Genomic DNA, 14,947 nt, shown 5'->3' on the forward strand with positions numbered 1-14,947 from the left:
AGCACCTTACTGCCCGGTAGTAACAGCAGCAGCAGCAGCAGCAGCAGCAGAGAGCAGAAGCCAGCAGGCAAGTGTTATTTACATAAACTTCTGGTGTACTTACAAATTTTACAATCCATCGTTTTATGAGTACATAACCTATTTGTATTACTGTAGACGTTTGGTATCATTTCGGGCATTATTAGTGGGGTAATGTTAAGAGACACTTCGGATCCATTAGCCTCTGCGCTAAGCTATTCAGCTGATAACGCTACGCTACGCAACGCTCCCAATGTTCGACCCAGGTGAAAAAAGCTTCTGGGGGGGTGTTTGGCTCGAGATCATGGTGCAAAGGACCCTAGGGTGAAATTACTCCGAACCATCACTTTAAGTACATAATTCCATATGTGTTCATTCATAGTTTTGATGCCTTCAGTGAGAAACTACAATGTAAATAGTCATGAAAATAAAAAACACATTGAATGAGAAAGTGTGTCCAAACTTTTGGCCTGTACTGTACGTCTATAGTTGGCTAAGACCTCAGGATCGAGGGTGGTTTTTTTCAGAAGAGGTTTTATCATAGCTACTTTAAATGACTGCGGTACATAAACTGTTAATAAAGACATATTGATCATATCTAGTAATGAAGTGTTAACCATGGGTAGCGCTTCTTTAAGTAGCCTTGTTGGGATGGGGTCTAAAAGACAGGTAGATGGCTTAGCTGAAGAGACCTTTAACATCAATTGTTGAAGGTTTATAGGGTAAAAGCAGTCTAGTATATGTCAGGTCGTGCCGTTATTTCTAGCAGTCCTGCATTTAAAGGTGAACCATTAGAAGTTGAGGGCAAAAGGTGATTAATTTTATCTCTAATTGTTATAATTTTATCATTAAAGAAGCTCATAAAGTCGTCACTACTCAGAGCTAGATGGCTCAGTAGAGCTGTGACTATATGTCAGCCTGGCTATGGTGCTGAAAAGAAACCTTGGGTTGTTCTTATTTTCTTCTATTAGTAATGAGTAATAGGCTGATCTGGCATTTCTGAGGGCCTTGCTACAGGTTTTGAGACTTGCCAGTCTAAACGAGATTCTTCCAGATTAGTGGAACGCCATTTACAGTACTTTCAAGTTTGCGAGGTTTGTTTTAATTTGAGAGGTATACAAAGGTGCTAGTTTCCTTTGCTTCATCATCTTCTTTTTGAGAGAAGCAACAGTGTCTAAAGTTGTCCGTAGCGAGGCCGTAGCACCGTCTACAAAATTATCAATTTGGGACGGACTAAAGTTAACATAAGAGTCCTCTGTTACATTAAGGCACGGCATTGAATTAAATGCTGTTGGAATATCTTCCTATAGCCTAATTTAGCTATAGCACTGTAAGATAGGCATCTAGTGTAGAAGTTAGTTACAGTGCTCCAACTTCATGGAATGAGTTGCAAAATCAGCTAAAACTGCAGGTTTTTATTTCACATACTGAATTCAAGTCCTACCTAAATCAAATATGTCAACATGTCTGCGCTTGTTTTTTAAAATGTGATTTTCTGTTTTTATTTCTTATTTCTTATTGCTGTCCATCCCTTTCTGTCTGTTACTTGTTGTCTGCTAAAGTGTATCCTCTATGTGCTGCCTTCTTGGCCAGGGCTCACTTGTAAAAGAAATTGTAATCTCAATGTGATTCTTTTCCCTGGTAAAATAAAAATAAAAAAGAAGAAGCTTTTATCAAATTTTGTAGTCGGGTAGTAAGAATTCGAAAGTTATTAAAGAATGGTCTGATAATAAAAGAAGAAAGAAGGATTCTGCGGAAATACTATTAAATCTTAAAGGGGTGATAGAATCCAAAACCGATTTTACCTTGTCATAGTTGAATAATGACAGTTTAGTGGGTAACTAGGACATACATAGAACCTCAAAATCCCATTGACACCTCTTTCCTCTGCAAATCTCACAATTTGAAACTGCCTCTGAAAACGGGCGAATCTCAACGAGCCGCCTAGTTGACGTCAACTCGGTGGCTCCTCCTTTGGCTCTAGTCTCTCTCTTTGTCACGCCCCAACATTTATATAGGCTACACAACTGACCTGAGATCAGATCAATTGCAAATTTTGTCCGACTGTGTGTCGGAGTTCAGCGCCGGTGCTGCCTGTGTTGCTGCCTCGCCGCCTGGCCTGCCTTCCTTCACAGACCCCGGCCTGCTGTGAGGTAGAGTGAGCTCCGTCACGGCTGGCAGCCCACGGCACTCCATACTGGCGCAAAGTCACCGTTTTTGGGGTTAATGGACTACCAAACGCTGCTGCCTGGACAGAGCTCCAGGGCCTGCAGCTCCCCCCTCCTGCTAAATGGCCGGTGTGTGTGAGTGAGAGCGCGGTCAGTGAGCTTGTTACACCAGCAATCTCTTACCACAGGTTCCAGTTAATCTTATAATGTGTGTAATTATAATGTGTTGAGTTATTTAAAGGTCCCATGGCATGAAAATTTCACTTTATGAGTTTTTTTAACATTAATATGAGTTCCCCCAGCCTGCCTATGGTCCCCAATTGGCTTGAAATGGTGATAGGTGTAAACCGAGCCCTGGGTATCCTGCTCTGCCTTTGAGAAAATGAAAGCTCAGATGAGCTGTTCTGGAATCTTGCTTGTTATGAGGTCATAACAAGCGAGGTTACCTCCCCTTTCTCTGCTTTGCCCGCCCAGAGAATTTGGCCAACCCATGAGAAAGAGACATCATGGCTTTCAAACGAGCAAAGTGGCAGTTGGTCAAGGCCACACCCCCACTCTCCACCTTGCCCCGCCCTCTCTCCTCCTCAATAGCTACAGACACAGAAATGGCACGTTCTGAGGAAAGCTCATTGTGGGACTGGCTCTAGTGGCTGTAATTCTGCACCAAGTGTACAGTATTAGGGGACCACTAAGGTCTAATTAAAAGAATCCAAAGAGCACCATGTCATGGGACCTTAAAATAAATCGGTGAAATAAACGCCTCTTGTCGGCGAGTCTCATTGATAGAGCCTGCGGCTGGATGGAGCTCTATCAATGAGAGCTAGCTAGCCTCCTCTTAGAATTCCTCTGAAATTCACAAAAATTTATAAAATTGAAATGGGACACCATTGTTAGCTTTATAAGACCTTGGGGTAGAAGGTATATAAGTGGCGTGACGAAATTCAAACTGTAAATATACTCTAATTATGCCGAAAATGAAGCTAACTAGCCGCAATCTGTACACATAGGATTGAAGGGACAGTCGCAGCTAACGAAACCCCTAGTGTTCACAAAAATTCATTAAATTGAAATCTGACACAACTGTTAGCTTTATAAGACCTTGTTATATAAGTGGCGTGACGAAATTCAAACTGTAAGTATACTATAGTTATGCCGAAAGTGTAGCTAGGTAGCCGCGATATTTTCTCATTGTATTGAATGGGACACATAGCTAGCTAGCTGCTCCTCCTAACAAGAACCCTGACGTTCACAAAAATGCCTTAAATTGAAATCTGACACAACAGTTAGCTTTATAAGACCTTGGGGTAGATGTTATATAAGTGGTGTGACGAAATTCAAACTGTAAATATACTATAGTTATGCCGGCAGCCGGCCGTGGAGCCCCGGTAGTGCAGTAATCCACAAAGGGTGACTTTGCCCTGGGTATGGAGCCCAGCAGGCTGCTCTTTATCGTCAGACTGTGTGGAGCTCCTAAAGTCCGACACGTCTTACCAAATTTGCAATTAGCCATCAATTTTCGTAAAACGGCCCATATTTGAGCTTTATATAGTTGATTTCTCGCATAAAAAAGTCTCAGAAGTGAATTTGGTAACGAAACATTGCAGTGTCTGGAATATGAGATTCTGTTGCATCTCTAATGTGTGTGTATGGGGATTCGCTCAACCAATCAGCGTGTGTGTATGTGTGTGTATGGGGATTCGCTCAACCAGTCAGCGCGCAGCTCATCTAAATATTCATGAGCATATATTTATATTATATATTATATATATTTGGAAGAAAAGCTCGTTACAAAGAGGGCCAAAACACAGGGATGTATAAGGGCCAATAAAATATCAACCAGGCTATTTTCAGCCCAACCAATGTTACATACCCCATTAGGAGACCTTAAGGAACAGTGTGAAATACCCTATATAATCATTCTATCACCCCTTTAAATTTCGATGCCATATGCCAGCACAAGGTCAAGGGTGTGGTTAAAACAGTGAGTGGCCTTATGCACACTGACTGAAACCAATTGAATCTAGTAATGAGTTAAAAGCAATACTAAGGCTATCGTCAACATCCACAAATCCATTTGGTCATCCCCCACAATACATGGAAGCACACACTCTAGCCTTTTCGCCAACATTTTACTGAGGGTTTTTGTATCACTGTTTATTAAACTTATAGGTTGCATATTCTCATACCTAGTTTTAGGTTTTCCTGGTTTTGGAAGCAGGATGATCAAGGCCTCCCTCATTGAGGCAGAGAGGATTCTAGATACATTCATAAAGAGGAGTTGCCAGTTTATCTTAAAAGTATTTATATAAGTCAATTGGGAGGCCATCTGGCCCTGCTGCTTTTCCAGGCTTCAGTGCACATATACAGTAGCTTCTGATATCTAAACAGTGCTTAATTGTTTATCAAGACCTTTTTTACTTTCCTCAGACATTGAGTTGTTGTTTTTTTAAATTCGGTCTGGACATCTGCGTATGTAATGTACTGTTTCATAATTAAAAAAAAAGTTATATTAATTTCCAGCGGGTCAACAATAGTATTCCCTAGGCAGCCCTAAACCCTTCAATATCTTCCTTTTACTGCTTGAAACAGGTCCACACCGTAAAGACAAACTGCTCTTTTGCATTGTCTTAAATCTCCTGTTCACGTTGCTTGCTAAATTCGCCTTGACTCTTTTGTGGCTTTTTTAACATTTCCTCCTACTTTTGTCCAGGTGTCGGCTCCCTCATCTCGCTGATGTACTTTTCCATGTCCGCGGGTGTATTGTAGATGGCCGTACGCTCCCCGTTCCAAGAGCAAAATATTCAGAAATTAACCTGTTAGTTTGCACCGCAGCCTCTGGGTGCTTATACAGCACCTGAATCCACCTGATAAAACTGCTACCAAAGCCATACATTTCCAAAATTATGAACATAGAGCTCCATTCAACCTTATCAAACGCCTTTTTGGTTTTAAGACAGCTGTCGGGGATTATCCATCAGCTACAGACCATGCAATATTGTGAGACCCCTAATAAATTCTGATGAGCCAAATAAACCCTTCCTTATCAGGATGAATTAAAGAAGTAAAAACCTTATTTAATCCTTTGCCAAAATAATCGTAACATCTAACTGCATTAAGGAAATTGGGTCTCCTGGGTCTTCACCTTTACCAAAGTTATCAATGCCTGCCTAAATGTTGGTGGCAGTGTGCCCTTCCCAAATGCTTCTCTATATACCTCTAACCAGGAGCCAGTTCAGTTGCAAAACTCTTAAAGAAGTCTGTGGTTTTCCTGCGGACTAGTACACAGTTTACAACAAATCAGGTTAGTTTGTTAATTGGGTGGTTGACGTGAACTCGAATCCAAAGTGGAAAAAAATATATTTCTAAAATGTATGTCAAATGCCATATAATTATATTGCTTAATATGTGAATAACTCAAAACTGAATGTGTCCCTTTCTAATTCCTTTTTTATTTTGCATTTTATTAACTTTTTTGTGTGGTAGTCCCAAATATTGTCCACCGGTGTGACACCATTTTTAATGTTAATATTTAATTCAGAGATTGTGTGACAGATAAGACAAATATGCACAATCCTTATCAATTTGTCCTAATTATATTCCCACATCAAAAATAACCAATAAAAATTCACAATCATGTTATTATCCTACTATAAGATGTACACATAGGGACTTTACCATTACGTCTGGATTATATTCATTATAATTAGTATAAAACCTAATGAATCTTCATTCCATCCTTATATGTGCATAGTGATGATATCATTATTATACTATTCAACACTTTTTACATTAATTTGTGCATTAAAATGCCTTTTCCTCATATAATTCAGTTTGTCACACCACAGGACATTCCGTCACACCATTGGACAACACAAAGTACCGGTACACCCTTGTTTTGTACAAAGTCACATTTATTATTTCTTGTTCAAATTAATTTAAAAATCATTAAAATAAAGTTACAACTTCAAGTTCAAATGTTTTTTGTACAATAAAGTAAGAAGAAAGAAGAAGAAACCAACATTCCCATAAAAAGACTTGGGAGCCATCGTAATATTTAGCAACATGACATGAACGTGTAAACAAAATTGACCTGGCTTATTACTTTTCTTGTTCAAATTTAATTAAATAGCCATAGGGCCTAATTGTCACTTTTCATAACCATACATGGAATGGACCTAAAAAACAAACTACTGTTTGGGTAAAATTCATTAAACAACCCATTCATAAAACAGCAAAACATCCTGTGGTTCTTAAAAATAATTCATAGTTTGTTATAATTGATTATTTTCTTTTTCCTTGTTGCTGGTGACACAGACTTCACACTGTGCTGAACAATTTTGCCGCATGCTTTCTTCTCCTGATATCTGTGGGGAAAATTATGAAACCAACCATGACTATTGTGATAGGGGAAGCATTAATCACGCCATGAAACTTTTCAATTCTTATGCTAAAATAACTTTTGGTAGCTTGTCAAAATTACTTTCTGCATCTCTCTCTCAGGATGTTCTCTCTCCTCTGAGGATCTTTATTCAGCCTCTCCCTATACTTCCTGGTCCTTTCCTTGCTTGTCATCTCAGCCTCACGTTCAATGTGGATCTGAAACTAGCCTTAACAAAACAGAGTAGGAAGGTTTGACTTGTGGTGTCCTACAATTCTGAGAGTAACAGAAAAAGGAAAAACTTGAAAAAAGAAAATGCAAACATCACTACTACAATTAGCTACTAAAGGTTGGGAGGGTAGTTAGGAGGGGGATAGGAAGCAGGGAGGTTGGGAGGCGGGAGGAAGTTAGGAGCGAGGGAGGTAAGAAAGGAGGGAAGTTGGAAGGGGGGAGATTGATAGGGAGGGAGGTTGGGAGGTGAGATAGAGGGAGGTTAGGAGGGAGGGAGGTTAGGAGGGAGAGAGTGATGGTTTTGTACCCCTTGATAGAGCCTACATCCACTGGTGTGACAGCCATTTCCACCAGTGTGACGCTGATTTCATGTCACACTATAGGACAGTGCTGTCACACCAGTGGACGTTTTCAAGATCAAGGTCAGTTTGCGGCCTAGCTATATGAGCGACAGTCTTCAATCCTGACTAACAGTGTTAAGGTTTACATTATTTTCAATAGTCAATCAATATAAATTGATGAAAATTTTCAGATCAATACTTAAATTACGTCACACCAAAGGACTGCATAATGGATCCCATTTCCAACAGTGCACAGAAATAGCAATATTATGAAAATATTTGAGACAGAACTCACCTTGTTTGCAATCCATGTGCTCCAGTGAGGTCTACTGTACTTCCTGGATGAAGAAGGGCCCCTCTCAGTAATAGGGTGCCCAAATTAATGCCCGTTTTATATCTACAGAATAGCGTCACACCAGGTGGACACCAGTTTTGCGGACAAAATGTAAAGTGTCATAATTATTCTAAATGGGGACCTTAAGACTTACAACCTTTAGTTTCATTAAGTTAACATTACTATAACATCTATTCAAGTACTTTAATGTATTTAGACTTATGTTTCATTTAATTCAAGTAGTTTTAAGATAAGCAACGCTACCCCGGACAGTCACGCCAGTGGACAAATGTCATGTTTAAAACAAAATATTTACATATTTGAATTATAATGCTCATTAATTACAGATGTATTAGTTCTGGAAGATTAAACTGTATATAAAAACAGATATTTTAATGAAATATTATAAATTTTTATTTATATTTGTCACCATGAACACAAAAATGGAGCGTCACGTCAACCACCCAATTGCGAATTGGTTTACATGTTCACAGAGATTTATTTATGATAATATACTCTATCTAGTTACACAAGGCAAATTTAGTCCCTATGTGAAATAACTTTAGGGAAAAGTGCTTTTAATGATGGTACACTATTTACACTACACATTTATGTTGTTACTTTGTAGATATTACAATACATTTTTTAATTATAGTAATGCTGTTGTGTTAAAAGCAGTGTAAGGGTTATTGTAATATGTTTTTTTGGGGGGGGCGTGGGTATTTTGAGTTCTGGTCTGTGTTTGAAAAAAAAAGGAGGCTATCCTATAATATGTCTTGTGCACTGACAAAGTGTTACTAATCCTCTGCAATGTGAGAGACGCTCTGGGGGCCCTGCGTGCTGCAGCCCCACTTTAGTCAAGAACATCATCCGTTATCAAGTTAAAATCCCTATTATGGTTTCCTACAGCTTGTAATTTCCTTTCCAAATCTATAAAAAAAATGTCTGATCATCTATGCTGCATATATATTAGCCAGAATTAATTATTGCTCTCGCCAGCATGGTTACTCTACCTCAAATTATTCTTAATTTGTTAAATAAATTTAAATTGCAGGCGCTAAAATACATAGTGGTGCACTGCTACAAAAAAAGTCAGTCCAAAGGGAGGGAGACAGAAGCAGAGAACCCGGGAGGGAAGGAGGAAGGGAGACAGAGAAGGAGGGAGGGAGACAGACAGAGGGAGGGAGGGATGGAGACAGACAGAGAACCAGGGAGGGACAGAGTAAGGGAGACAGAGAAGGAGGGAGGGAGACAGACAGAGGGAGGGAGGGAGAGAGGGAGACAGAGGGAGGGAGGGAGGGGGGGGAGGGAGGGAGGGGAGACAGAGTAAGAGAGACAGAGACAGAGGAGGTAGGGAGGGAGACAGAAAGATAAGGAGGGAGACAGACAGACAGAAGTGGAACGCAAAGGATATAGACTAATGTTCATATTAATGCCTGTAGTATTCAAGTTGACTGTCTGTGAAAGGGTTGTCATGGCTACTAATGAACTTAGACCATGTTTGTAAACACCCTTTGATGTCTGTGATGAGATCTCTTTGATCTGATATCAGTTGACCAGAGCACCTGCTGTTAATATGTCACCTGTGGCACACTGCAGCTATTCAGAGACACTGAGAGCGAGCTCTCAAATAAAGGCTCAGACTGCAAAAACGATAAGGGGTATCAGTCAAATGACGTAATCGTGACCACCACAAGGCCTTTGTGAACATATTGATATAAAATTTATGTGGATAAACTTAAAAATGTGGGCATATCAGCGATTTTAAAAAGTGGAGAGCAATTTATAGTGAAGGAACTAAGATAATTTTTTCAAAGCTTGACACTCTAAATGACGGCATCATCACTCTACGCAGCCCAATACACACTCATTAGAAACGCAGAAAAATCCTGAAATGAAGACTATACTTAAACAGCTTTTTCACAAAAACTGTAAAAGATATCAAAACACTGAGCACATCCCGAATACCGGAATATGTTGTGAACAGTTTAAAGTTTCAATCACGTCTGTAGGTGAAAGAATGTAGGAGGAAATACATTTTGAAGCAGAAGAGGATTTGAAGGATTTGAAGCGTGCTCTCATTGACTTAAGTGTTAAAAAAAAGTGTTAAAAAGCTTAATATTTTAAAAAGTATAAATAGTAGAAAAAATGTTGAAGAAGTCCCATCATTAGCTGAAAGAGCTGAACATTTTAAAAGTTGAATGGTTTTAATAGCTGAAAGTTTGCAGAAGTTACGGACAGCCAAAAAACATACGGAATAAGAAAAATAAAGAACCGAATAACAATAGTTGGAATGCTGTTGAACAGCATTCCCACAAATAAACAAAGCAGTGAGCAGAACAGAAGAGAAATTCCCACACTAAGCTCTGGACTGCACATCATTATACCACCCTCACCAGCTTCTCACTATATAGTATATATAAATGCCATCGCCTTTCGGGGGCGTACAAATGTGTATCAAAATGTCTCTTGTCGGGGTAAAGCATTCTGAATCTCACCTCTCGCTCATCAGTTTTTCTCTCATGCCAGGATCAGACTACACAATTGTTTTGTCTTTCAGGATACTCACTATTTCAGACTAGACAGACATAGTGCCATAAATTCTTGCACTGTTGGACGGAAGAGTGGCATCACTACAAGTATGACACTGACCAGTCCCCCGACCGATTATCGCGTGTTGTCGTTAAGATCACGCACAAAAGTAGGTCAAGTTCATAGGTCGTGGGGACTCACGAAAATTTTTTAAACTGGCTGTTGATCTGAAATAAAGACAGATTCAGCAACTGCATAGCCTATTTCTCGCATAAAATGTTTTCAGAAACCCATTTCAGAAAACTATTTTCTATAAGAGATCGTTTTCCAAACAAGCTGACATTATGGTCGGTTTTGAAATCTGGAAGCCCCACATGAAGCGTTCGTCCAATCAGGTGCAGCCAGTTGTAGGAGGGTAGAGCCTATTTTCTTTGCTTATCAGCACTTGTCAGACCGTGGAGCTTCTGAACTCCGACACAGTCAGACCAAATTTGCAAATAGCCATACATTTTTGTAAAACGGCCCACATTTGAGCTCTAAATAGTTGATTTCTTGCATCAAAAAAGTGAATTTAGTAATGAAATAGCAGAAGAACAATGTATAAAGTTTCTGAGATCTGCACGACCTACATTCACAACACCAGCTGGTCTCAGAGCAGTTGTCTGTATGTACATTTTGGGGCTTGACAAAGGTACAGACTAGAGCCAAATAAGGTACAGCCACATCAACTATGAGCTTTGTTGAGATTCGCCCGTTTTCAGCGGCAGTTTCAAATTGTAAGATTTGCATAGGAAAGAGGTGTCAATGGGACTTTGAGGTTCTATGTATGCCTATTTTACCCACCGAACTGTCGTTATTCAACTATGACAAGGTAAACTTGGTTTTGCATTCTATCACCCCTTTAAGGTGAAAAGTTTAGTCTCCATCAAAATGATGGAGCGGCAATTTCTTCCAGACCTTCCAGTTGACTGAGATCTTTGTTATTGCTGCAAAAATGTTACAGATGTCTGCCGGCATCATGTTATGAGACTATTGCCTGTCAGATCCAGCCATCTTGGCCTTGCATAGCTTCAGGTCCGCCCAAGTGCAGATGTTTCTAATATCTCCACAGGCCGTTGATTTCTTGCCTTTCGGCATTCTTGGCTCTCCTCTAAGCTGAGTTCAAATTTCCCTGGTTACATAAATTAATGTAATTCACATTAGTTTGTCATTAAATTGTTATTTGCTTTGCATTACATATTTATTTCAGTAATTTATAATTATATAAATTACTGAAATAAATATATAATGTAAATCAAATAACAATTTCCATCTCATTTATAAATGTATTAACAGAAATAGATATTTTAACTAGCCAGCCACATATGATTAATAAGCAACATCCCTCTTAATAAAACATATTTTCCCATCTCAGATATGTAGATTTTATTCATGTCACAAAGTTGTTAGAACTTCTAAACTTTAATTGACAAATAAATGAATCTTGACAACAGCAAGAAAGAAAACACTCTCCTACTCCCTAACATTGACAGTGTCGACCGGTGTGGCAGTTCGCTGAGGCGTCGCGTCGCTCGCTGTGGCCGAGCCAACCCCTTTTTATCGCCTTCCCCTCAGCAAACCCCCGGCCCTACTAGTGCCCTCTTTTGCCGTACGGACGAACGCCAGTTGCCCCGTCAGCGGGGCGGATGTTTTGACCTATACTAAAAAGGAGTTGCTTTTGAAGCTTCCCTGATTAATTTTAGTTTATAGAGACACACACACTCTCCGTCTAATGAGAAGCCCTCGCCCTCGATCAGGGAACCCGAAGGCGAGACAAGAGGTTAGATACACACTACACCAGACGTCCCCAAAAACACGGGCTCTTATCCCCCTGTATATGACAAGCACTGCCCGAGGGGATCTTTAAAACCAATGATTTTTCTTTAGTACTCACGGTCTCAGCCGTCCTCCCAGGGTCACGGAGGTCCCTTCCTTCTCAAGGACGCCCGCCTTGCCCTTCTTGGTCGCCGGACTGAGAGAGGGGGATGCTCAGAGGCTCTGACCAGGCCGGGCGGATAGGGAAATGCACTCCCACTAGGAGATAACAGGAGGTCTGCGTGTCCAAGTCAATCCCCGCCGGGAGGCAACTCTCCACGGGCGGTTAAAGAGGAGTCGCTAACCCCCGTAAGGGTGGAAACCCTCCCCGCTTGACAGCGGGCGGTACGATCCCAGAGAAAATAAAGGACTGGCAAAAGTTGGCTCCCCTAGTCTAAAATCAGACTCAGGTGATTTTTATTATTTTGTGACAAAAGCAGAAATTAAAAGCAAGTGGTCCTTTACAAAATAAAACAAAAAATACAAATAAAGATAAAGCCTCCGCTCTAACAGAGGTATTTAAGGCTGCTTCTCTTTTCCTCCTGGCCCTGTCTCTCCCACACTCATAAACGAGCAGGTAATCTCCTTCTTTGATGTCGAAGAGGGTAAATAAATCTTCCCCACAACGCAACGAAGAGAGCGTCTGGGTAAAAACTAAGAGAGAAGAGCACTTTTTTGGCCTCTGTATAACAGAGGTATTCGAAGCCGCTTCTCAGAGATAGTCTTTTTCTTTTTTTCCTCCCTTACACTCAGCGAGTGCAAGGGAACCCCTCTCCAGCTGGGAGAGTGATAATGAATCTTCCCCAAAACACAGAAAGTGCAAGGGTAGATGGAGAAGGCTTCATGGTATCCCGATGCCACGTAAAGCACTCGGTAAAAGAGCCCGAAGGAAGCCCAAAAGGGACCCAAAAGAGGGGCTCACCCGAAAGGGGCCTCTACTCGGCAAAAACACTCATATTTATACACAAAAAACATTTTACTCCTCCCAAAGTTATCAAAAGGGACGTACTATATGTACTTCCCTATCCTTGTAAGGTAATGTAGGAAACACTTCACAAATTACGTTACAGTAATGAACTTCATGAACTCTACAGCTCGTGTGCTGTGTATGGCCACACACGTGCCTTCAAGACGCACACACACACAGCTGCATGCACCCATCAAGGCCGCAGCTCCTGCCTGTGCCCTTCTTATCTGTCTAGGTACTTTCCTACACCTTACAGTTTCTTAAAGAAAGCTCTTTCTGTCCTAAAATGCAAAAACAGATCAGTATGTAAGCAAAAGACAGATTTAATATATAAGCAAGATATATGTTATTTTTTGGCGGGGGGTTTCAACACACACACTCTAAGCAATGATATAGTTTGCTTTTCAAAACACATCTATCTAAGTGATTATATGGTTATCTTGTTAATACTGACAACGCTATATATGATGTAAAACAAGAAATGACATGGATTCTGATATTTCTTTGTTTTTGAGTTTTCATCTGGCCTTGCGGACAACATCCTCCCATGAAAACACGAAAACTATCAGTGTTCAAAGTTTATTATAGTCCAGAATGATGACCAAGGGGTCCTGATCACGGTTCGTCAGGATCAGGAACCTGTTGCTGGTTGCGGTAAAGACATGCCAGTGTTTATCCACAGGAATGCAATCCCCGTCCTCATTCGGGAAATCAGAGTTCATCGTCCTCAGATGAGTAGAATTCTTGATAAAGTAATCCATATTTTCTGTGGAAGGTTCTATCATCCAATTGTGGTGGAACTGTCCCAGTTTCACGTGTGTGAAATATTTCCACATGGCCGGGTCACCAGTTGCACGCGGGTGAACCCTAGTTTTCTTGTGTCCGTCCCTCACCTGACCAAACTGGTAGATCCTGAAGGCTGACTCCTCTGTTGCTTGAGAGTCAGGGATTGGCACAGGGACAGGGGTGTCCATCGGGACAGGGGCATCCATTGATACCTCGGAATTAGGGGTCGGTGTAGGAACAGGATTTCCTACAGTACCCTCTGGTTCAGTCTGAGTTCCTCTAGACATTTTGTCAGGGAAATTAGAGGGGGTTTGAGTTTGAGTACTTTTTCTCTTCTTCTTGTGTTTTCTGACATGCGGGCGAGTCTCAGAGCTTGCGGGAATAGCAGGCAGTGGTGAGGGGAACAGCGAGGAGGAGGGGGAGCACTGGTCTGGATCTTGCCCACCTGGTACCGGGGTCCCGGCTTGCTGACTGCTCGTGGCCGCCTCCTGAGTGGATTCCTGGCCCGTTCTGCCGGGCCCGGGTTGCAGTAGCTCACCAGCCGCTCCAAGATGCCTCTCCTTCTTGTCCTTCTTCTTGTTCTTCCTCCGGTTCTTTGCTCTGCTTGGTTCACCTCCAGCATTGTTTCTGTTCCACCCGCTTGTGTCATCTCCCGGGTTGAAGACTGACACGGACAGGGGTCGAACACGACATACGGATCCGGCCCGCCCTTCGCCAGCATCTTTGTTATCTCTCTCTGTTCTGGAGTCTGCCACCACCATGGGGTCGGTAACCAGGGTATCGATGGATTGGGAGTGTATATCGTCAATGGCTGAGGAGAAGATCTCTCCGAGGTCAGTGGGGGGGATGGACTCCTCTCGGGTGTGTGAGAGGGAGTCCTCACCAGCAGGATCGGAGAGGGCCTCTCCGAAGTCAGCAACGGGGATGGATCTCTCTCGGATGTGTGAGGGGAAGTCCTCACTGGTAGGATCGGAGAAGGGCACCTCGATGCCGAAGCTGATCCTGCCAAGGCTGAGGAGCTGGTACTCTCCATCCTCTCCATCCCCGATGCCAAGACTGTCAAGAGTTTGGAGGAAGGATTCACCCGAGCATCCATCTCCACCGTCACTCGCCTCTGGCCCTCCACCCTTGGTTGGAGGAATATTTGACAGGTAAACATCCCGTGGCTGGTAATTGTCATATCTTTTGCTGAGGCTACTTCTCCAGTCCGGGTATTGAACACTATCCACTCTTCTCCTTCATCCAGAGTAAACTGGTAGAACAGAAGAGGGCATGATTTTTACTGTGTTCACAAAAATAAACCATTCTTCTATTCCTAATGCCTATCTACAAAAGACC

General features: G+C 41.6%; 1 protein-coding gene and 1 long non-coding RNA gene across 9 annotated transcripts in view; one reads left to right on the forward strand and one right to left on the reverse strand.

The window, feature by feature from the left end:
- The window catches only part of LOC120575666, an 84,307-nt gene extending 71,523 nt beyond the window's left edge, over positions 1-12,784 (reverse strand). The window contains exon 1 of the long non-coding RNA XR_005642034.1: positions 11,936-12,784. This is a non-coding gene — a long non-coding RNA (uncharacterized LOC120575666). The remainder of the gene's footprint in view (positions 1-11,935) is intronic.
- amot (angiomotin) overlaps positions 1-14,947 on the forward strand; it is a 139,973-nt gene that overhangs the window by 89,513 nt on the left and 35,513 nt on the right. The gene's annotated exons all lie outside the window — the stretch shown is intronic.

The sequence above is a fragment of the Perca fluviatilis genome, chromosome 16 (genome assembly GCF_010015445.1).
Source record: "Perca fluviatilis chromosome 16, GENO_Pfluv_1.0, whole genome shotgun sequence".
NCBI classification, from domain to species: Eukaryota; Metazoa; Chordata; class Actinopteri; order Perciformes; family Percidae; genus Perca; species Perca fluviatilis.